This window comes from Lissotriton helveticus, chromosome 2_1 (genome assembly GCF_964261635.1).
Source record: "Lissotriton helveticus chromosome 2_1, aLisHel1.1, whole genome shotgun sequence".
Classification (NCBI taxonomy): domain Eukaryota; kingdom Metazoa; phylum Chordata; class Amphibia; order Caudata; family Salamandridae; genus Lissotriton; species Lissotriton helveticus.
Window position 1 is genome coordinate 239,063,565 of NC_136059.1, and position 23,882 is coordinate 239,087,446.

General features: G+C 40.4%; 1 long non-coding RNA gene across 2 annotated transcripts in view; it reads right to left on the bottom strand.

Annotated features, from left to right (window-relative positions):
- LOC144819291 (uncharacterized) overlaps window positions 1-23,882 on the bottom strand; it is a 102,267-nt gene that overhangs the window by 45,799 nt on the left and 32,586 nt on the right. Inside the window, exon 3 of one of the 2 annotated variants that reach the window (XR_013607266.1) lies at window positions 12,194-12,321. The exons of the other annotated variant lie outside the window; for it this stretch is intronic. This is a non-coding gene — a long non-coding RNA (uncharacterized LOC144819291). The remainder of the gene's footprint in view (window positions 1-12,193; window positions 12,322-23,882) is intronic. 2 annotated transcript variants of the gene reach the window in all.

A 23,882-nucleotide genomic window follows, 5' to 3' on the forward strand; every position in this document is an offset into this window, starting at 1 on the left:
CTTTTGTTTCATTAAACATGGATGCCCTTCCTGTGCAAGAAGCCGCGCAGCCCCTCCTGGCACTGTTTCGCAACAGGATGCTTGAATATTATGGCACACTGCCGCTTGCGACTTTAAGCACGGCGTTTGGATTATCGTTTCGATTTTCCTATTTCACCTGTGTCCAGCCTGTATTTCATTGCCTGAGCTGTGATTTTGACTGGGCCATTGATTTGTGTCTCTGCAAGATGGTTTCTCCTGACGTCGATTTTAATCAGCTGATGAGTCCCGTCGTTACTCACGAGTTGGTTTGTTCTGGCGATAGGATTATGGCCTTGGCAGCGATGCATGGGTCCTTGGAACATACTCGCTAATGGGTCCTTGGAACATACTCGCAGCAGCGCAAGATTTCTTGGCACAGAGCTTTCTTGAGAACCCACCGAGTTGTCCTCTGATGGTGATAGAGACTCCGGTACTGGAAGAGCACGTATGTTCCTTCCCACTGTTGAATTGGATGGCTGAACTGTTTTCGGATGAAGACAGTGATTTCATGTTAGAGACTGTTGCTGCATATTTTGCATATTCGGTCTTGCCCTGATGTCTTTTCTAATTTTGGATCCCGGCCCCTTGTTTTCTACTGACGTAACTTTTTGTCAATTTTGATTGCATTTTTCACCTCCCGGTACTATTGGCTTGAGGATAAGTATATGACTGGTTTATGTAAAAAAAAAAAAACATACATTTTTATACTATAACAATGCTCATCGTTCTTGAACTCTGCTATCATGAAGAGGCCCTTATCTTATCTTATCTTATCCGTGCTCGGATCATGGGGGGGGGTGTCATATAGTTACTGCTTATCTATATACTGTGTTAAGTTAGCATGGGCTTATTAAAGGTTTAAACGCCATTTTTCCTTTTGCTGCTTCTGCACACGGCACATAATTGTTTATTTAGCTTTCGACCTAGAAGAGCGTTGTGATTTACATGAGAATAATATGTTATTGCTCTGATATCAGCTTTGCTTAATAAACTATGTCTGTACAGAGAGTGCTGAAGCTTCAAGGATAACACGACACAGAATTGTTATGAGGTCTGATCTCCGCACCTTCATAGACATAACATAAGTGCAGCTCCTGCCAAATTCTGGTTTTAGGCGCGTTTAATATTGCTTTGCTTAGAGCACACATACACACTTAATGGGGTTCGCATGCAGAGAGCTGGTGGAAGCTGATGTGATCTCTTCATACTAGGATCTTGAGGTATGGGCCCGCCCTGCTAAAACCCAAAGAGTCCTTCTTAGATATTAATATAATATGCTAGTTAGGGAGGGTGAGAATTAGGTGTTGTTAACGCTTATTCATTACAGCATCTTAGCATGCTGTCACCTTTTGCTTTCTATGGACTAGTAACTATGCTGATAACTTTGCTTCTGATAATATGTTTCCTTGTATTATCTAAGATACTGCGTTTGAGAAAACGGCATTAGTAAATAAATATTTCAAATGTGCACGTGTCCTCATTTACTCCACGTTCTAGTTTGAAATGATTGTATAACGAAAGAGGGCGCATGTGTTCCACGTAACCTGAGGTATCGTAAGTTCATGTTCTGGTTTGTCTAATCATTGGAAACTTGTTATGACCAATGAGACACTGTAGCTAGCCTGGTAAGGGGATTTCGGGTACTGAGGTGAGTTTTGGGCCACCCTAATTCGCCGAGGTTCTAAATCTCTATGCACAGTTCTGTGGGAGAACGGAAACCCTGCTACAGAGGTGCCTCAGAAGTCCTTAGGGTTCAGTTCCTTTGAACTGCTGTATGGCCACCCTGTTAGAGGACTTCTCACACTGGTGAAGGAGGGGTGGGAGAAATCCCACAGGAAAACGCCCCAGGATGTGTTCATCTATATGCTGGCCTTCCGCAACCAGACACAACGCTTCAGGAAACTCGCTCAGGAGAACCTAGAAGCTAGCCAGGAAGAAATGAAAAGATGGTACGAGCAGAGAATTTCAACCTGGACAGAAAGTGTGGGTGATGGCGCCAGTGGAGCCTTGTGTGCTCCAAGATAAGTGGACTGGGCCATATGAGGTGGTGGAGCGCAAGAGCGAAGTAACCTACCTGGTTAACTTGAAGACCCCCAGGCAATCCCTGAGGGTCTTGCATGTGAACCGCCTCAAACCCCAATTTGAGAGGTCTGATGTGACAATGCTCCTGGCTACAGATGCTGGAATGGAAGAGGAAATTGACCCTCTTCCTGACCTCCTGGCAGCCAAGGAGCAAGACAGGTCAGGGATCGTGAGGTCCTCTCGCACACCCTGACCCCAGAACAGCAGAGGGACTGTCGCCGGGTGTTGGGTCAGTTTGCCACCCTGTTCTCCCTGACCCCAGGTGTCACCAACTGGTGCATCTATGATGTGGACACTGGAGATAGTCTACCTGTCAGGGCCAGCATCAAGGAAGAGGTCTCCAAAAGGTTGGTGCTAGGGGTAATTAAGCCCTCCAGCAGCCCCTGGGCTAGTCCAGTGGTCTTAGTACCAAAAGCTGCTGCGCCCGGTGCCACTCCAGAACTCCAGTTTTGTGTGGACTACCATGGGCTCAATGCGGTCACCAAGACTGACGCACACCCCATCCCCAGAGCTGATGAGCTGGTGGATCAATTGGGAGCTGCCAGTACCTCAGTACATTTGACTTACCGTCTGGGTACTGGCAGATTGCCTTAACTGAGGGGGCCAAAGAGAGGTCTGCGTTCTCAGCGCCAGAGGGGCACTTCCAGTTCCGTGTCATGCCCTTTGGGTTGAAGAACACCCCAGCCACATTCCAGAGACTGGTCATCAAGGTACTGAGCGGGCTGGAGGAATTCAGCGCCTCATACCTGGATGACATTGCTGTGTTCAGCTCCACGTGGGAAGAACACTTGCAACACCTCTGTGAAGTGCTGAAGGCTCTGCAAAGGGCAGGCCTCACTATCAAGGCCAGTAAGTGCCAGATAGGGCAGGGATCTGTGGTGTACTTGGGACACCAGGTAGGGAGTGGCCAGGAGGCGCCCCTACAGGCAAAGATTGATACCATTCTGTCTTGGGTGCCCCCCAAGACCCAGATAGAGGTGAGAGCTTTTTTAGGTCTCACTGGGTATTACCGAAGGTTTGTCAAGGGATATGGCACCATTGTTACCCTCTTGACAGAGCTGACTTCAAGGAAGCAGCTCAGGAGAGTAGGTTGGACCGATTCCTGTCAAACTGCTTTTGATGCCCTGAAGACTGCTGTGGTCTGGGCTCTGAAGAAGCTGAGGCCCTACTTGTTTGGGACTCACTTCCGGGTTCAGACAGACCACAGGCCCCTCAGATGGTTGATGCAAATGATGGGTGAGAACCCAAAACTGATGAGGTGGTCCATCTCCCTACAGGGAATGGACTTTACGGTGGAACACCGCCCTGGCACAAAACACGCCAACGCTGATGGTCTGTCCAGGTTTTTCGCCTTAGTGAAGAGAACTTCTAAGAGGGTGGGCACTTCTCCCCACTTTCAGCTGGAGGGGACACGTGTTAGACCTGGCATCTTTGGCGTGGTTTCCCCAGTCTTTTTGCCTCTACCTCCTGTATTTTTGATGCTATGCTGGATTAGGTTTTTGATGGTTTAAATGCTTTGGGCACTTTGCCACTGCTGATCAGTGTCAAAGTGCAAGTGCTCCCTGAATAAATTGTAAGTGTAATTGGGTATCCATGATTGGCATATTTGTATTTCCAGGAAGTCCATAGTAAAGTGCACTGAGTGTGCCAGGGCTGATGATTCAAATGCTACTAGTGGGCCTGCAGCACTGATTGGGCCACCCACATGAGTAGCCCTAAACGGTGTCTCAGGCCTGCCACCGCAGTGCCTGTGTGCAGTCTGTGAACTGCCCTGTCAACCTGGCCAGTGTCCCCACTGACCAGGCCTAACCCTTCCCTTTCTGTACACAGTGGACACTCCTATGGAAGGTCCAAGGTACCCCCCTGGGTAGGGTGCAATGTATGTGTGAATCACAGCCATTTTCGTTTTTCACTATTGTAAGGCTATCTTGCCCATACGCTATCATTGGGAATTCTGTGTACAGTGGTTACCTGCATATCTTCCCATAGGAGCTAGATAGGACATAAAAGTCTGGTATCTCTGAACTCAGAATGTAATAACATATCTTTTAGGAAAGGTGGTTTTTAGTCCTGTGTTTGAGAACAGCACTTTTAGAAAGTGGCTGTTCTCTTGTCTGACTTTCTGTGTGCCTTGGCCTGTTTGTGAATTAAATGTCTGTTTTGTGAGTGACAGGGGCTGGGTGGCTCCCACAGGCTGAGTTGGCCATCCCTGGGCTGAAAAGCTCCATCTGCATCTAGAGTGGAGGGAGGAGGTAGCACCTGGGCCTGAATAGGGCTGTGCCTGCCTTCCACAATGCTGGCTCCACCTCCTACTAGGCAGCTGACAACCCTGCCCCTCTCTCTGAAAGGAAAGGAGAAGACAGGAAAACAAAGTGCTCAAGGTACACCGAGAACTGGTTCAGTCCGGGCTCAGAGCCCTCCTGCACAAAGGGAACAACGACTTTTAGGGGTATATGTATAGGACCCCAGACTGCATAAAATTTGATCATCCAGGAATCAAGAAGGAACCTCTGCGATGGAGAAAACTGGAAGACTGAAGAGGAAGGACTGTCCTGCTGTGTGTTTGTGGGCTGACCTGCAGTTGCTTTGCTGCCAAGGAGAGGGGAAGGACTTTTCTTTGTGCTGTTTTCCCTTGCTTGAAGAAATCTCCAAGGGCCTGAGTAGAGATGGCTCCCTGTTAAGAAGTCCCAGCAACAAAAGGACTTCACCCACAGCTTTCCCCCTGAACTCTACTTAGAGAGCTCTGTCCTTCCTAGAGTGATTGGGCCAGTTGTGGTGCCTCTGGAAGTTGTACCTGTTGTTGGGAAGCTGGATAAGAAGAAACTAAAGACAATCTACAAAATGTAACGCATCACTCGCTTGCGGAGTGCATCTCGCCAGTGCTAGGAAATTCCCACCGCCGCGAAGATTGAGATCCTCGCAGCGCCTGTAGCCGCTGTCAGAACCGATGCATCCTTTACTTGCGGAACGCAACGCTCTGATGCGGGAAGAGTACCATTGCTGCGAGTATCGTCGCAAAGGCTATCGTCACTGGGTGAGATTGTCGCACCGCATGCTTACGGACCGCATCACGTCGCTGCGAGAGTCGTCGCAGAGCCATCGCATGGAGGGGCCGCAAGAGGAGAAGATCGACGCTGCACTGTGCATCGCCGCTGCACCGGAGATCATCGTCATCCCGAAGATCTTCGCATCGTACTTTGCAAAACGCTTCCTACAAAACCTGCGCAGCTGAATCCATACAAGGTATCGCATCGCTACCCATACAGACCGGAGTCACTGCAACACGCCCACTGCGTCCAGCGGAGTTGTCGCATCACCTCCCCAGGGTCTCAGGAGTGACGCATCGCTTGTTTTTCAACTCTGCAGCTTTCCCTTGTAACTTTTGTTACATCTAAAGGTATTTTTGGCTAAAACGTGACGCAACTGTGGATTATATTAACGCAACCTTAAGAACTCTTTTGAAATCATATCCTTGAACTGTGTATGTTGGATTTTTGTCATTTTGCTCTTGTTTGGTTTAGATTAAATACTGCTATTTTTCTGGTGTGGAGTCCATTTGTGGTGTTTTCACTGTGTTACTGTGAGTGTTGGTACAAATACTTTACACATTGCCTTTGATAAGCCTGTCTGCTCGTGCCAAGCTACCAAGGGGGTGAGCAGGGGTTATCTAAAGAGTGTATCCCCCTTACTCTGACTAGAGGCCAGGGTCCCTATTTGTCACAAGTACCTACCTGTGCCAACTAGAGACCCCGAATTTTAACAATCATGAAGTCATTTTTATGAATTTATCCGAATGATCATGATTATTATAAAATAAAACTCAGATGATAACATACTATTTAGGGCAGAGATTAAAAAAGTCCCAATCACATTCATCACACATCCCCAACCTGTTAGTCTGCCTCCAGCATAATGTGCCTATCATAAGTTTCGACACCCAACCTTCATAGGTTTATTATTTTACTGAACCATATAAGGCCAAGTCATGTAATATGTCCCTGCATACCGTATGCTGTCATTGGGTGAGCAATGAGAATTCAGTTTTTCAGGATCTCCCCTCAGCACCTGGTCCTTCTCTTTAACCCCACCCATGCACCTTATAAACCTTTACTGCTAGTGACATTTTAATGAGTGAGGAGAGGTGACCCGTGCTGAGCTCCTGCTTTGCTACAAAAATTTGATACAATGCATCTTTTCAGAAACCTATGGGAGGGATCACTGACAGAATATCGACAATCTAAATATTGACCTGACAGAATATCGCTGACAAAATATCGACTACCAGAATATCGAATATACAAACAGGTAAGTACAAAAATATTTAATTCTTGATATTGTTGTAAATAATATAGTTTGCTAAAATATCAACTATTTTAAATGTTCTAAAAGTAATGTGAAATTGATAAAAATAATAAATATAAATAAGTAAAAAATAACCTTAAAATTAACAAATAATAAATGTAAATTAAAAAATCATGCATTTTCATTTTTATTACATATCAATTAACTTAATAATATTAAAAAGTAATTAATATGTTTAATAATTAAATGTTAAAAACATAATCTTAAATATAATTACATATATACATAAATAAACCTATAATATAAATATAAAAATAAATTATATAAAATAAATTAAAACATTAAAATTAAATAAAACAATGAATATTTCACAGTAGATTAAATAAAACAATACAAAAAATGTTCATAGCGTAAAATATAAAATTTATATTTCCACTCCAACAAGTGGTACAGTAGGGACAATGTTGGATAGCGGGTAAATAAAAATAACTATTCCTACTCCAGCGAGTGGAACAGTAGGGAAAGCATTGGATAGTGGGAGGGTAAAATGTACTATTTCCACTCCAGTGAGTGCATCAGTAGGGAAAGCGTTGGATAGTGGGAGGGTGAAAATTACCATTCCCACTACAGTGAGTGCAACAGTAGGGAAAGTGTTTGATAGTGGGAGGGTAAAATTTATTATTCCCACTCGTGAGTGCAAAAGTAGGCAAAGCGTTGGATAGCAGGAGGGTAACATTTACTATTCCCACTCCGGTGAGTGCAACAGTAGGGAAAGCGTTGGATAGCGGGAGGGTAAAAATTACTATTCCCACTCCAGGGAGTGCATCAGTAGGGAAAGCATTGGATAGGGAAGGGTAAAAATTACTATTCCCACTCCAGTGAGTGAAACAGTAAGGAAAGTGTTGGATAGCGTAGGGGAATATTTTAATATACCCACTCCTTAAATATAATTAATATTAATTAATAATTAATTATTTTGTAAAAAATAATTTATCACCTTTTGCTCCTATAAACATCACCTATAATATTGTAACATATTAATAAATTACCATAATTAGCAATTAATTAATTAATGGTTTACAATTAACCATCTAAATAATTAACATACGTACAAATTAATTGTAATAAATAATATCTACTTAATTACTAATTCATAAAAATATCACACAATTAACATAATTGTTAATTGATTATTATTAATCAATGAATGATTAATTATTAATAGATTAATAACTTTATTAACAATAGACATTAATAAATATTAAATTATTAAGTAATAAAATAATAAATTAATTTATTTCAATTAAATTACTTCCCCCCTATCACCCTATAAACCCACAACCCGCTACAGAATTAAATTACGCAACTTTTTTAACATATAATTATTTAATTCTAAATAATGCAAAAAATATATATTATAATTACATTTTTTCCCACCATTTTCCCTAGAAACATCAACTACAATATTGTAACATATTAATAAATTAACATAATTAATTATCAATCATTAACTAATGATTTACAATTAAAAATATAATTAATTAACATACTTTCAAATTAATTGCTAATAATTAATATCTACTTAATTACCAATTAATAAAGAATATTGCACGATTAACATAACTAATTTATTATTATTAATCCATTTATAAATCATTATTAATAAATTAGTTAAGGTAATTAACAACAGAAATTATTAAATATTAAATTATTGAGTAATAGTAAAATACATTAATTTATTTCAATTAAATTACTTCCCATCCTATTTCCCTATAAACCCACAACCCGCTACAGAATTAAATTACGCAAAAAAGTTAACATATAATTAATTAATTCTAAATAATGCTAAACATATACATTATAATTAAATTACTTCTTACCCTATTCCCCTATAAACCCACAACCAGCTACGGAATTAAATTACAGAAAATTTATTAACATACAATTCATTATTTTTACAACATTCAAACATACATATAAAAAAATATACATACTTTTAACACATATACTAACTCCCAAAACACAAAAAAAATCGATATTACTAACTTCGATATTGTGGAATTCGATATTTCTTACCTGCATTTCGATATTCGCCACCACTATATTTTTACAATTTTATATACTGTCCATTCAAAATAAAAAACTTGATATTCTGTCCAGTTGATATTTTTTTTCCCGATATTGTGAATGAATAGTTACCATATGGAAGCAATGAAAGGGAATGCTACTTTTTTCTTCATTTCAAGATGGATCTCTTCAAGGTCATCTTCACTTGCAGCCTAAATTACAATGCATGCATCAAAGAGGTGGAAGGTTTTCCTTCTCTGGCTTGTTAGTTTGAAAACAATGCACTCATTTGTAATAATTGCTGTAGAAAATTGGGCTGAAGGGGGTGAAACTATACTCAAGCAGCAACCTCAAACTCTACTCAAGCTGCAACCACAATTTTAGTTAGGGTGAAACGCAAGCAAACCCCAAATGAACCTGTGCTCAACCCTCCGGTAGCTTGGCACAAAAGCACTCAAGCCTAACTTAGAACTAAAAGGCAATCTGTAAAGTATTTATGTAGCACTCCAAACAGTGATAAAGTAAAAGCACAACACAAGAAAAATTGATAGCTTATTTAAAACCGGTCATATGCAATTTGCAAAACCGGTGGTATGCAATTTTAAACACTTAAGTAAAACTAGTGCTTTAAAGCCCCCTGTGGTTTTCTGATTGCACAGGACTAGGACAAAGTCACAAGTGCAGTCTGACTGAGATGAAGCATGAGCTGGATACAGGGACAAAGTTTGGCTTGCTGAACAAAGAACCTTAAATCCTGGTTGCGTAGCGTTTTGAGATCCGGTGTTGAGGATGCGACGCTCAGCATCGGTACCTAGAAGTTACGAGGAGAATTCCTGCACTGAGGAGATACCATGGAGCGGCGTTTCTGAAGAGCTGCGGGATCCTGTGTCAGAGATGCATTGTCCAGCAGCAGCTCGTATGTAGGGCTGCAAGGAAATGCATTACACTGCGTTGGTTCTGCTCAAAAGACTACAAAGTTACCCTCTTACAGCCAAAAGGGACTGGGTAAGTCAATAAACTAAAAGAAATAAGTGATTCCCCTTTTGTGCTCTTTCTCACTTAACTCATTTACTGAACCAATTTTATACCCAAGGAGATATTAAACAATTAATTTATGCGCAAAACCTAAATAAGCCATGAATGACACATTTTTTCTCTTTAAAAGATTGTTTTCTGTAGATTGAGTCTATATGAAGATTACAATTTGAAAATTTACTATTCCCACTCCAGTCAGTGGAACAGTAGGGAAAGTTTCAGATAACGGAGGGGTAAAAATTACTATTCCCACTTCAGTGAGTGTAACAATCTTTAAACGTAAACCTACCACTGCAGTTAGTGCAATAGTAGGAAAAGTGTTGGATAGCGGAGGAGTAAAAATGACTATTCCCACTCCAGTGAGTGTTAAAGTAGGGAAAGTGTTGGATAGCGGAAGGGTAAAAATTACTATTCCCACACCCATGAGTGCAACAGTAAGGAAAGTATTGGATAGCAGTGGGGTACAAATTACTATTCCCACTACAGTGAGTGCAAAAGTAGGATAATTATTGGATAGCGGTGGGATAACATTTACAATTCCCAATCCAGTCAGTGCAACAGTAGGGAAAATTTTGGATTGTGGAGGGGTAACAATTAATATTCTCAATCCAGTGAGTTCATAATTAAAAACAAAGTTTTACCAACAAAAATATTTAAAAAAACAAAGGGGCCTATTAGGATGGTGGGTGTACTTTTGTCTGACTGCCTGCCACCCTAATGGTGCTAGGACCGGCTGCCAGTGGTGCGACGGTCCCACACCAGCAAATAGGATGCCACCGCCATGGTGACGGTGGCATCCCCCATCCACAACATTGTACTCAGCACCGCCCGCAACAATGCTGTGGATACACAATGTGCATTTGCATGCACAACGTGGCAGGCACCGAACGGTGCCTGCCTTGTTGTGCATGCAAATGCAGAGGGGTACCATAGGTACCCTACATGTCCCCCCCCACTGCTCCAACATCCTGGGACCCACAACGGGTCCCCAACTACGAAAAACACATGCCTTTCCATGGCTGCATCCCACATGCATTGTAATATGGATGAGGTGTCTTGCAGACACAACCACCAAATTCAACCCTATTCCGCCCGGTCCACTTGTCGACCAAGAGGAAAAGCGGCGGATGGTTTTTCCATCCGCCGCGGTACACTCCACCGTCATAATCAGGTGAGGGGTAAATTGCATGCGGGTGGTGATTAATGGCGGGCAGATCCGTAAATATTTAAAAAATATATTAGTATGTTAAAAATTCAAATACAAATGTATTTAATATTACACATTTCAAAAACATATTATAATGTTAAATGCATATGCCAAATACCTACACATATTTTATTAAATAACATTAAAAAAAAAAATTCAAACAAATAAATATTTGTAATTAGAAATTATTTAGAAACACAAACATACATTATTACATACATTTACTTTTATTATTTCCTACCCTATAACACCACACAATTTACCACTCACTTCTACTTACAATTACATAAATATTATTTATTTAAAAACAAATTACAACTAATAAAAATGTATAAACTTCCCACACTTTACCCCTATAACCCCCACACACCACAGCTACAATTAAACTGTGAAAACAATTAATTATGCAAAAAAAACTTATTTTCAATTAAAAAGTAATAGTATTTAACAACTAATTATAAAGTAAATACAATTAATTTGTCCCCGCCCTTTACCCCTATAAAAGTGAAGCCCACACACAAAAATATAAACAATTACCATCATTAAATATCAATTAATTAATTAATTTTATTAATCAACTAATTATTAATTAATTAAACATAAGTTACTTCTCACCCTTTACCCCTATAAACCACTACAACCCACACCTAAAATTACTTCACAATTTCCATATTTATTATTTATTGAATGAATTAATTAATATTAATTATGAACGAATTATTAATTGATTAAACATACATTAATTCCCACCCTTTACCCTATAAAACCAACAACCCTCACCTAAAATTAATTACACAATTTCCATAAATAATTTACAATAAATTAATTAATATGAATTAGGAAATAATTATTAATTAAGTAAACATAAATTACTTTTCACCCTTTACCCTTATAAACTTTACAACCTGCACATGAAATTAATTAAACAATTTCCATAATTAATTTTCAATTAATTAATTAATATAAATGTACAACTAAGTAATAAATAATAAAAAATAAATTACTTTCCACCCTTTACCCCTATAAACCCCACAACACACACCTAAAAAGAATTACACGATTACCATAATTGATTATCAATTAATCAATTAAAATTAATTTAAAACCAAATAATAATCATTACAAATAAATTATTTCCCACAGTAAACACTATAAAATCTCAATTGAATAAATATTAATAAATACAAAATATTCCTTAATTTATTATAATTAAATTACTTCCCACCTATTCCCCTATAAACCCACAACCCGCTACAGAACTAAAAAAGGCCAAATTTAATTTACAAACACAATTGATAACTGCTAAAAATGTAACACATATATTAAAAACCATAAACAATACTTATACAAAAAAAATACATCACATACTTTTTTTATATAAACTAAAATACATAACACTAAAAAGTCAATATTTAAAACAGCTATATTTCTGCAAACCATATTATTAACTTCTATATTTAAAAAAAGTATATTTCTTACCTTAAATTCTATATTCTTGACCACGATATTCTAGCTGTCAATTTTGGTGTGTCACGATATTTCCAACTCGATATTTGTCTACGTCGACATTTACAACTGGCTATTCTGTCTGAATACTGTAGTTCGCACTGTGAAAAATTAGCAGAAACCGGGTTAACTGAGGATAATGGCTAAACATAAAAATTGATATAAGCGTTCCCAATGAATTTTACTCACCCTGCCAATTGGGATATATTCTTTAGTTTTCCATAAGTTAACCAACAATGAGCCATCTGAATTAATCAGGCAAGGACTCTGGACTAGGGTAGAGAAAATGAATTGCAACCAACCATTACTAAGTAAACATAAATAATAGAAAAAGGAAACAGCCGGCAGCAGCACCTGGTCCTTTACCTTTGAGTAACAGAGTATCACTGGAATGCCTCGCATCAACGTGGGCGTTCCAATCTACAAGTTAAGTAGGTTACCTGAGGTCAGCTCATCGTGTCAGATCTTTGCTACAAGAGAGCACCCTGAGCCCCATGCCAGGGTGAGTTGACGCATGACTGTTGACAGTAGTGGCTTACCACCAGTGAAACCTTCAGCTTGTGATGTCTAATAGGATCACTGGACAGTTTTGTATATGTCATAAATACAAATCGTCTTTTGATTTGAGCACCTTGAGCAGCAGCGCTAAAAGTTAGGTCCTGAAAAAGCCACAACACCTCTTCTGAGGGTCAAAGGCTGAAACATGTTGACCATTTTTTACACTAAAAGCTGACTTAATCACTCCCCACAGTGCCATGTTTTTAATCCTGGCCCAGGGACGTACTAATAAAGATATCTGCAAGCCCTGTAGCGTTCCCCCCTCCCCCTGCTGCAAGCTGAGAAGGAAAAAACTAAAATGGCAATGAAAACATTTCATTGACATTTTATTTTTCCGATGTGCGCACTTGCAGCAGCCCCGAGATTTAACCCAGATCTCTTGACTGGGGGTGAATGTTTTGATTTGTTCTGCATTCCGTCCATCAATTGTGTGTTTTTTGCTAGTGGGCGTGAAGCACTGATTGTGCCACCCACTTCAGTAGCCCTTTAAACACACCCCAGGCCTGCCACTGCAGAGCCTGTGGGTGCAGTGGTCATTTCGAACTGGCAAGTTAACCTACTTGCCATGGTGAAACCTTCCCTTTTATTATATATAAGGCACTCCTAAAGTAGGCCCTAGGCAGGCCTATGGGCAAGGTGTAGCGTATTTAAAAGGTAGGGCATATACTTTTGAGTTTTACATATCCTGGTAGTAAAAAATGATTGTATTTGTTTTTCACTCCTACAAGGCCAATCTCTCCTGTAGGTTAAGATTGGGATTACCTCGATACAGTTTATAAATGATATATCCAATTGTGCCTCTGCCTGCCTCTGAATACATGTCTGGGGTGGGTGAAAGCTGTGCTTGATGCATTCCCTGTGGGTATGCCATCCTGATGGCCTATCACGAGGCTCATGCACCTTCCTGAGCTACATTGGGAAGGAGGGGCAGACACTTGTTCCTGAATAGGGCTTTGCCTGTCCTCACACAAAGACCTGCATACACCCCTGTAGTGGGTCTGGAGTCAGGGCAGGAAAGGCAGGGACCTTGTGTACTTCAAATGCCTCTTTGAAGTCTCCCCCACTTAAACTTAAACAGCACAAATGGATATAAGTACTGGACCCCTCACACCACCAATTCAGTACACTTCTGGTTCTGCGGACATTCTGCCAGGATGTACTACTATGCTACCAGGAGGGACTGCCACTCAGCTGAACTGCTTTGCTGAGTCGGCCTGCTGTCTCTTACCTGGGAATGGACCTACATCTCTAAATCCTCCAAGAAATTAAGAGACTCCAAGGACTTGCTGGCCTGCCTCCTGTTTTCAAAAACAACAGAAACTGTATAATGGGACGCACTGTTCACTAGCCCCTCAGGTGCTATATGTTAGTATACAATATTTCAAATGTTTTCACAAAGTATTCATGAGTATTCCAAAAGAATTCCAAAAGAATGTGACATTTATCTGTGTGAACACACTCGAAAAAATTCAAAATCCAAATCATTCACAAACAGAAGACATTTCGCATCAAATCTTTGTCTTTAATTCTTCTTAATTCGTGATGTCCAAACATTAGGTACAGCTCTTGCGTGATAATATTGGCAATATCCCTGGCAACACCCAATGCATTTCGGTATCAACCTTCGTCAGGGGAATAACTGCAAATAACAAATGTAATCTATGACTAATGGGTCATTCATTTAAAGAAAGCAACTAATGTACAATAAAACAAGAGATAAACCAATCCGGTTACATCATGCTGGTGAAAAAAGTGTTTGTCATGCTGGCAAAACACCATAAAAAATCTCCACAAGTGCCTAGTGAATACACTGAATTGTGTATATGCCTTAACTCCCAATAGTTGTATCATGCATGGGCACCAGATGCTCACCCTACCTTGCCTTTGTACAAATACTGTCCGAAACACACGTGTGTCAGACACCTAGGAGTTACTCTGTATGAAAAAAGCGAAAGAGAAATCAACCTTTTTAACTGAATCTCTTTAGAGTAAATAATAACCCTCTCAACAACTAACTGTTTCACTCTCTTACCTCATAAAACAAATGCAAGCCCTCCTGTATGACAGTCGTATCTGTATGCAAACTGTGTGGTATTGAGCCTCTACTGAAACAAAAATACGAAAAAACGAACACCTAAGTGAACTGCCCAAACTATACTCAGTGCTCAAACAACTTATAAAACTCCGTGTATATCTGTCATATAAACCTACCGTAATCCGAAAGTCGAAAAACCAATCTTCCTCCACTCGGCGTTCTCCTCACCACTTCCTCCTTACGCGCTTACTCAAAACACGAACGACGTGTACGTGCTGCCTGCTTAGTCCCCTTACTATTTCACTAACTCGGCAATGAAAATCAATGACGGACTACATGTACCGAATCTTACAGCTTCAAAATGGCCACCTTCGCATTACTATACTCTATACTCGAATGTGCAAACTTAAACTAGACAAGAGATGAAAGCGAACCTTATGAAGATAACTAATGAATATAAACTCCCTCTCACCTAATTATAAAAAACCCAAATAAATGAAATTGTTCAAACAAAAATTGTTCTATATACAAACCATCAATAATCAAAGAACCAACACGGTTAAATTTAATGGTCATGGTAGGACTATATATTCACCTAAACTAATGTATGTGTACCTGGATATTTTGTGAGCTTGAGAAACCGCTTGTGCAGATGTATCAGTGTACTTACAGTAATTACAGTAAACAACATTGCAAAATGTGCTTCATACAAATAACAGGTTATAAAAAACATGACATCTCAATCTTATCATTGAGTCCATAGGGAATAAGTGTTCTCAATGTCCGTATCCAATGAGTTTCCCTTCGTGACAATGAACGGGTGACGTCAACATGTCTAGACTCCAATACTCTCTCTAGTACTGTGAATTTCAACTGAGGTATAGTGTGACTATGTTCTTTCCAATGTACAGCCAAACAAGATTTTATATTAGCTGGTCTTATCATGCTTTTATGTTCTGTCATACGAACCTTTACTTTTCTAGTCGTACGCCCAACATATACAAGCCCACATGGGCATTTGATTGCATATACCAACATCTCCGAGTTACAATCAGAAGTATGTTTCAGTGTTATCTCTTTGCCTGTGTGTGAATGCGTAAACTTATTTCCCACTAAGACGTTCCCACAATGTCCACAATTATAACACTTCATCATTCCCTTCTGTCCCAAATCAATCGTAGCCTGCTTGCCTTGTTTAAGTATCTCTTTCAGATTCTTAGATCTGGAATGTGCAAACAAAGGTTTATCCGTGAATACTTGTGTGAAATCAGGCTCTTGTTCTATCAATTCCCACCTTTTCAAAATACATTTTGTATTGCTGTTGCTGCAGTGGAAAATTTCAATACACATACTTCTCTTTTTGCTGATACTTTAGGTACTTTCTCAAGCAATTTTGACCTTTGCATCATACCAACTCTCTCTTTAGCATGATCTAATACAGTATTGGGATAACCCCTTTGTACATAGTCTTGACGCATGTTATCTATTACCTGTAATCCCTGACATTCATCAGAACAAATTCTTCTAGCTCTAATAAACTGAGACAATGGCAAATGTTTTTTCAAAGAATGCGGATGAAAACTATCAAAATGCAAGGCATTATTCCTGTCAGTCGGTTTCTTAAACAAATTGGTGACTAAAGTATCTCCACTTCTTGATATCAGTATATCAAGATAATTGATTTGTTCAGAACTGATAGTATATGTGAATTTAATGGATGTATGACACTGGTTGAGTGTATGAAGTAACTCACATAGTCTCACTTGTGACCCTTTCCACACTATCAAGATGTCATCGATATATCTCATATATAATGCTAGATTCTCCTGCCATTCTATTTGTTGTAAAATGTGGGTCTCCTCAAACCTAGCCATGAATGTATTAGCGTATGTGGGCGCCCCCGTAAAACCCATTGACGTGCCCGTCTTCTGAAGGAAAACGTGATTCTGCCTCTGAAAATACCCATGATATAGGCAAAGGTGCAGTAATTCCATCAAAAACAAGTTATGACTCTCCTCATAATCATGCCTCAAGAGCCTCCATTCTGCCGCCTCTAGTCCTTCTACATGAGGAATAGATGTATACAATGCTGATACATCCACTGTACATAACCATAATTCATCACTAGCGGAAAATTTAATTCCCTGCAGTTTCTTAAGACAGTCGGTAGTGTCCTGTACAAAGGTCGGCCATTGTTGCACCAACGATTGCATGAAATGATCAAGGTATCTACCAAGAGGTTCATGAAGTGAACCGCAGCCGGCCACAATGGGGCGGAATGGTGGATCTTTTGGGTCTTTGTGCATTTTAGGCAACATGTATATATTAGGTCGCCTAGGATGTTCAGTGGTGAGATATCTCTTAGTCTGTTCATCTATCCAGCCTAAGTCAATGGCTTTTGTCAGAATGAGTGTTAAAATCCTTTGAAATTCAGTGGTAGGGTCTGAATCTAATTGAATGTAGGTGTTGGTGTCATTCACATGTTGTTCTACCCTTAGCTGATAATGAGTGGTGTTAAGCACCACGAGTGCTCCTCCTTTATCTGCTGAGACAATAGTGATGTTACCGTTAGAAGCCAATTCCTTTAGTGCTACAAACTCCTTTTTAGTCAGATTTCTACGTCTATTTTTATGATAAACCAATGACGAAAGATCTTTCTTAATCAATGTCTCAAATGAATCAAGAGTCTTGTGAGAAATTGGTGACATGAACGTACTTTTCGGTTTAAATTGTTTACCATGACGTTGTTGTAAGTTCTCTGAAGGTTCCTGCGATTGCAAGGCCACATGATGAAAAAACCACCTCAACCTCAACTTTCTCATAAATTTAAAGAGAGATACTTCTGTTTCTAATTCGTTGCTCTGATAAGTAGGCACGAAAGTCATGCCTTTGTTTAACAACGCCAGCTCTGTAGTGTTCAGTTCAACATCAGATATGTTCATAATTAATTCCTCTTTGGGTTGCGACGTGTTGCATCTTGTTTTTTTGCCGCCATTGTCCCCTCCTTGTTCCTTTGATTTTTGCTGGGACTGGTCGTCCGGTGGATGGTTCGACGTGCGGCCTCCCTCTAAAAAAGCCTGCTTAGTAATGTTGCTATCTTCACCTCCCACAATATTAGTGGCCGCTGTACCTGCCGTGGCTGGAGGACGAGTTAAAGACATGTCCTGTTCTGTTGCTAAGCTTTCTTCCGATGTGGTAGCATCGGGTTTTCTAAAAACACGTCTTTGCGCGTAGTTGTCAGCCCATGTATAAACTTCATCCAATTCATAATCTATTGTATCTCTCTTGAATTTACGAAGTTTTCTCTCATGTACCTCTTTGGAATGTTCATCCAACTTATCATTCAAATCTTTCAATGTTTTATTCATTTCCTCTTTCGTCATGCGTTTAGATAATTCAGTTTTCATGTCAAAAATGTCGCTCTCTAATTCCTTAAGGACATTGGAAAGCTCTTCTACAATTAAAAGTACTAAATCTAAAGAACATTTGTTTAAGATCACAAACCAGCGTGCCAAGAATGGTTTGTTGAACTTAAAAAGCATCGGTCTTAACGATATTCTTAGACCCCTAGGAATGCGCTTTACCCTATGGTACTGAATGAGTGTCGTGGCATGAAGCCTCAGATTAATTTCTTTTTTCAATGTGTAATGCAATTGTTTAATCAATTGTACCGTTGTACCCGGTCTGGTTTGTAAATCCCTTGTTTCTTTAATGAGAGAGTAAATGCTTTCTGCTTCCTCATTAGTGTATCCTTTAACATCTGCTTGATTTGTGGTCATATGCGCTATCTCTTCGAAATCCATGTTGTGTGGGTGCTGGTTATATGAAAGGAGCTTTATCAGTGTAATATTCCTCCTGTTTTGAAATCTCAGGGCGGGCAAAGACTTCCTTCAACTCTGACTCAGCTGCTGGACTCAACTTTGAGCCCTGCCCTGTCAAGAGGTGCCAATCCAGACTTGGGTATTGAAATTGGGTTCTGCAGCTGTTTCTTTACCAGAATTCAATGCAGTGATGACTTTGTGGTGATGGGAACTGACGCAGTGCCCTTCAAAGCCGATGCCCCGCTGCTTCAAAGCCATCCCTTCGCAGGACGCGACTGCAAGAATCGACTATAACGAAGCTCCTGCATCTTAAGGGGTTGAACGATGAAGCAGGATCCAGCTGTAAGGCTCAACGATGACTCTGTGCATGCAATGTAAGTAGTTTGACAATGATACAGGACCCGACTGTGAGGCTCAACAATGACGCATCTACCCAAGTGCATGGATCAGAACCAAGGAATCGATTCTTCAGCGCCACCGCTTGCTCCATCCAAGGTGCTTTTTAGCAGGACCAGCGTGGGTCCTGCTGAACTTTGGATTTACCCCGGTCCAGTGAAACCTCAAGTAACCCCTAAGCGATATTGGCTTTTAAGCACTATATTACAGTTTATTCTATCAAAATTCATACCTCAAGTTCTACTTATTAGATTTTTGTTGTTTTCATCTCTTTTTGCTTATATAAATATTCTTCATTTTTCTAAACTGATGTGGAGTCTTTTTGTGGTGTTTTCACTGTGTAATTTAGGTGCTGCACAAATACTTTACACATGCCCTCTTAAGTTAAGCCTGACTGTTCTGTGCCAAGCTACCAGAGGATGAGCACAGGTTAATTTAGTTTGTGAATCTGACTTACCGTGACTATGATTGTGGTCGCTACTTGGACAGGGTGCTAGCCTCTGCTTACTAGAGAACCCATTTCTAACAGGCTTCATGCGTAACGATAAAGATATTGCTTACAGCATTTTCTTTAACTCATTTACTTCTGTTCCCAAATCTCAGTGCAAGGTAAACTAGAATGCTTTATGGCAAGTGTTTGCTATTAGTACCAAAGTGGTGTGGTTTGCCTTCACCAGATGATCAGCAATAGGAGAAACCACAGCATCTGACATAAACAGGTGGTGTGTGTAAGAAGCAGCCCCAACACATTTTCCGAATATGCCGCCAGGCAGGCCAAGGTGGATTGATCTGCAGCCCACTTTAGGACAAATGTCAAGCAAGTGGAGGAATGCCAGTAACACCATTAAACACACTGCAACAACCAGGGCAGAAAGAAATCCTTGGCCTGGCCAAAGACCCTGCCAGCCATTCCATCATTTTTCACAGTAGCGTCTTTTTTATTGCTTATATTTATTAAGCCTGGGCCTGCATGATGGCATGCCTGACCCTATCATGGGATTTCATAGGGTCAGGCGTGTCTTCACGCAGAACGCCATGCTCACTGCAGTTCTTCCAGTTAATTGAACTGGAGCAGCAAAAGCCATGTGAAGACAGCAGCAGGAGCAGAACACCGGTTTGCGAGGAAGGTAAGTCTCCCAGCAGCAAAGGTAAACTCTGCCCTGCTGCGATTGTGGAGTTTTGGAAAACTACGCACTCCAAACGGAGTTCAGAGTTCTACAACTCCACAAACTTCGCTGGCGGAGTGGAGTTAACCACCCAGCCTAAATATATATAGAACAATATTTCTTATTCCAGCCACCTAGAAACTCATAACCTTTAATTATATACAAGACTGAAAGGTTACATTTTTAACCCAATTGTCTAAGACTTTTTTTGGTAGAAGTTGTGATTTATACTTCACTTTCCAGGAGTAAGTCACATCTGCTAAGCTATATTTAGAAATATGATCTTAGCATCTTGTAAGCTTTGAACCAGTTAAAAAAAATTCACTTCTGATAGTATCAATCAGAACAAAAGGTATTGAAATCAGCTAATGGTAAAAAGACAAAAGCCAAACCTAATCCCATATTACCCACATGGACCCCATTCTGCATTGCATGGTACTGCCAGGGTGAAAACTCTGCCCCTGTAAATACCAACACCAGCAAAGGTGTGTAACTAAATTTACCGACTGGAATTCCACATAAAATTCCCTATTCCATGGGCTTTACCAAACACAACATTTACCGCCTGATTTGAGCAAGTCATAAATGCCTGCAAAAGTAGTGTGCCATGTGATGTGGGAGGAAGAAACAGTGAGGAAGATGTAGGACAGAAGGGGGAGATGTCACCTAGAAGGGGAATTATTACATGCTTTTCATTTCTTGAGAAAGGTTTGTGTAATTTTCACCCTATTATTTTTGGGATTACAGCTCGTTGATCCCCATGTTCCCCAAAACAGACTGTGAGCTTTTTTGGAGAAAAGAAGAACTGGCAGGTGTTTCTCACTCCTCCTCCAGCGAGTTATGCTTTGTCAGGCAGGGAGTGGTAGGGGCCAGACAATCATGTTGGTGAATCTATTATCTAAAGGAGACATTAGAGTCCTATCCTTGTACCCTTGTATCGATATGCACACATAATGATTGGCACTTTCCAATTATATAGTTATTTATCATTGTTAGACCTGGCATCTTTGGCGTGGTTTCCCCTGTCTTTTTGCCTCTAACTCCTGTATTTTTTATGCTGTGCTGGATTTCGTTTTTTACTGGTTTAGATGCTTTTGGCACTTTTAGAAAGGGGCTGTTCTCTTGTCTGACCTTTCTGTGTGCCTTGGCCTGTTTGTGAATTAACTGTCTGGTTTGTGAGTGACAGGGGCTGGGTGGCTCCCACAGGCTGAGTTGGCCATCCCTGGGCTGAAAAGCTCCATCTGCATCTAGAGTGGAGGGAGGAGGTAGCACCTGGGCCTGAATAGGGCTGTGCCTGCCTTCCACAATGCTGGCTCCACCTCCTGCTGGGCAGCTGACAACCCTGCTCCTCTCTTTGAAAGGAAAGGAGAAGACAGGAAAACAAAGTGCTCAAGGAACACCGAGAACTGGTTCAGTCCGGGCTCAGAGCCCTCCTGCACAAAGGGAACAAAGACTTTTAGGGGTATATGTATAGGACCCCAGACTGCAGAAAATTTGATCATCCAGGAATCAAGAAGGAACCTCTGCGAAGGAGAAAGCTGGAAGACTGAAGAGGAAGGACTGTCCTGCTGTGTGTTTGTGGGCTGACCTGCAGTTGCTTTGCTGCCTAGGAGAGGGGAAGGACTTTTCTTTGTGCTGTGTTCCCTTGCTTGAAGAGATCTCCAAGGGCCTGAGTAGAGATGGCTCCCTGTTAAGAAGTCCCAGCAATAAAAGGACTTCACCCACAGCTTTCCCCTGAACTCTACTGAGAGAGCTCTGTCCTTCCAAGAGTGATTGGGCCAGTTGTGGTGCCTCTGGAAGTTGTACCTGTTGTTGGGAAGCTGGATAAGAAGAAACTAAAGACAATCTACTAAATTTAACGCATCGCTCGCTTGCGGAGTGCATCCCCGCCAGTGCGAGGAAATTCCCACCGCCGCGAAGATCGAGATCGTCGCAGCGCCTGTAGCCGCTGCCAGAACCGATGCATCCTTTGCTTGCGGAACGCAAAGCTCCGATGCAGGAAGAGTACCATTGCTGCGAGTATCGTCGCAGAGGCTATCGTCACTGGGTGAGTTCGTCGCACCGCTTGCTTACGGACCGCATCACGTCGCTTCGAGAGTTGTCGCAGAGCCATCGCATGGAGGGGCCGCAAGAGGAGAAGATAGACGCTGCACTGTGCATCGCCGCTGCACCGGAGATCATCGCCGTCCCGAAGATCGTCGCATCGTACCTTTGCAAAACGCTTCCTACAAAACCTGCGCCCCGGAATCCATACAAGGTATCGCATCCCTCCCCATACAGACCGGAGTCACCACAACACGCCCACTGCGTCCAGCGGAGTTGTCGCATCGCCTCCCCACGGTCTCAGGAGTGACGCATCGCTTGTTTTTCAACTCTACAGCTTTCCCTTGTAACTTTTGTCACATCTAAAGGTACTTTTGGCTAAAACGTGATGCAACTGTGGATTATATTAACGTACCCTTAATAACTCTTTTGAAATCATATCCTTGAACTGTGTATGTTAGATTTTTGTCATTTTGCTCTTGTTTGGTTTAGATTAAATACTTCTATTTTTCTGGTGTGGAGTCCATTTGTGGTGTTTTCACTGTGTTACTGTGAGTGTTGGTACAAATACTTTACACATTGCCTTTGATAAGCCTGTCTGCTCGTGCCAAGCTACCAAGGGGGTGAGCAGGGGTTATCTAAAGAGTGTATCCCCCTTACTCTGACTAGAGGCCAGGGTCCCTATTTGTCACAAGTACCTACCTGTGCCAACTAGAGACCCCGAATTTTAACAATCATGAAGTCATTTTTATGAATTTATACGAATGATCATGATTATTATAAAATAAAACTCAGATGATAACATGCTATTTAGGGCAGAGATTAAAAAAGTACCAATCACAATCATCACACATCCCCAACCTGTTAGTCTGCCTCCAGCACAATGTGCCTATCATATGTTTCGACACCCAACCTTCATGGGTTTATTATTTTACTGAACCATATAAGGCCAAGTCATGTAATATGTCCCTGCATACCGTATGCTGTCATTGGGTGAGCAATGAAAATTCAGTTTTTCAGGATCTCCCCTCAGCAGCTGGTCCTTCTCTTTAACCCCACCCATGCACCTTATAAACCGTTACTGCTAGTGACATTTTAATGAGTGAGGAGAGGTGACCCGTGCTGAGCTCCTGCTTTGCTACAAAAATTTGCTACAATGCATCTTTTCAGAAACCTATGGAAGGGATCACTGACAGAATATCAACGATCTAAATATTGACCTAACAGAATATCGCTGACAAAATATCGACTACCAGAATATCGAATATACAAACAGGTAAGTACAAAAATATTAAATCCTTGATATTGTTGTAAATAATATAGTTTGCTAAAATATCAACTAATTTAAATGTTCTAAAAGTAATGTGAAATTGATAAAATAATAAATATAAATAAGTAAAAAATACCCTTACAATTAACAAATAATAAATGTAAATTAAAAAAACATGCATTTTCATTTTTATTCCATATAAATTAACTCAATAATATTAAACATTAATTAATATGTTTAATAATTAAATGTTAAAAACATAATCTTCAATATAATTACATATATACATAAATAAACCTATAATATAAATATAAAAATAAATTATATAAAATAAATTAAAACATTAAAATTAAATAAAACAATGAATATTTCA